A 1691-nucleotide genomic window follows, 5' to 3' on the forward strand; every position below is an offset into this window, starting at 1 on the left:
CTGGACCATCCACTTGTGTAGCTGTTAGCAAGAGGCCTCATTTTCATGCTGGCTGATTATAGGAGACATTACTCTTTACTGTGTGGCTCTCTCCATAAGCCTGATTGAGTATCCTTATGACATGACACTCAGATTTTCCTAAAAGGAGTAAGCTAAGAGAGAGAGCAAGGAGCAATTCAAAATATTTTTTATGATTTAGTTGCTGAAGTTGCATATTATCATTTCTGCCATATTAATTTATTAGAATTGAATCACTAGGTCCAACCTATTTTCAAGGGGAGAATTGGAGCTATTACTCGCTACTATTGATAAAAGATAGCAATGTATCTATTTATAGCTCCATAATACTACCATAGTTCCATAGCAGAAATGTAGTCTACAATTGTATACCAGTTTTGAAATCATCTAATTCTTGATTAGTTTAAATTCTGAGAGATTCATCTCTTCAAAGACTTAATAATATTTATTATTTGCATATTTCCTAAATCATATTTACATAAAATGTGACAAAATGTACCCATTATCAGGGTAAAATGTCTAACATTTATTTTGATTCAAAAATGCTATCACTCATGCCACCCTGAATACGCCTGATCCCATCTGATCTTGGAAGCTAAGCAGGGTCGGGCCTGGTTAATACTTGGATGGTAGACCACCTAGGAAAATCAGGTACCATAGGCATAAAAAAATAAAAAATAAATTAAAAAAAATTCTGTCATTCAATGAAACTTCTGGAATACAAATTTAAAGAGGAATTGAATCAACTTACCAAAATTTTTCAATCCCTGATTTTTGAGTTTCAGAGTAAGAAATCCTTGTAGGTAACTAACATAGCTTTACCAGAACTTTTAAAAATAATGTCACAAGGGAAAGGAAATCTAAGCTAGTGATTCGGCCTAATGCATTACTCTAACAGTATGATGAGAGAGGCTTAGTTCTTTGGTGGTCAATCTCTCTAGCACTGTGTTCTGCTTTGGGGAACAGTAAAAAAGCAGATCACAAACTAAGAGAATTCTGAATATAATCCCAAATTTGAGGAACCATTGAGTTTAAATGATGACACAGATCATTGAGGGCTCATTGTAGATTATGAAAAAGCCGATATTTTCACATTTCTATAGTCTTACCATATGGTCATGAGAAACAAACTAAGTAGTGGACTTTCTGGCTGGCTTTTTGGAGAAGGATTCTGCCTTTACCTTTGGATTGCTTAAGCCCCAGATTCTTAAACAATAATGTGGGAGAGGGTGATGAATACAGATCCTGGACTTCTGCAACAAGTGCGAGTGGATTCTTAAGCGTTAGAAATATAAGAAATATTTATAATCTAAATTAATGAAATACATAGTTATTGTATTTTAAGTTTTAAGTTTGTCAGATAATGTGCTATGAAAACTCTAAGATGAACACATATTTGTGGGTAAAACGTTTTTCAAGGTAGAAATAGAAATTTACAAAAAGTGTAAGGAAAACAAGTTTTTGGTGAACACATCTGACTTTATTTTCTTATGTTAATTGTATGTTTTACTTACTTATATTTTAGGTGAAGAAGAGATTGAAAAGAGATCTCTTTTATTCTTTATGTTTAAAGGTCTGTGTGAGACCTGTCATGAAGAACTCAAGAAAGATAGTTATAATTTAAGACTCTAATGTAATGAAAAAGGGAGAAATTATAATTGATAAAATCACTT

At 32.8% G+C, this 1691-nt stretch overlaps 1 pseudogene; it reads left to right on the forward strand.

Annotated features, from left to right (window-relative positions):
- Positions 1-562: 562 nt before the first annotated feature.
- On the forward strand, positions 563-681 carry LOC112479040 (annotated as a pseudogene).
- The last annotated feature ends 1010 nt before the right edge of the window (positions 682-1691 follow it).

Source organism: Pteropus alecto, unplaced genomic scaffold, assembly GCF_000325575.1.
Source record: "Pteropus alecto unplaced genomic scaffold, ASM32557v1 scaffold33, whole genome shotgun sequence".
Classification (NCBI taxonomy): Eukaryota; Metazoa; Chordata; class Mammalia; order Chiroptera; family Pteropodidae; genus Pteropus; species Pteropus alecto.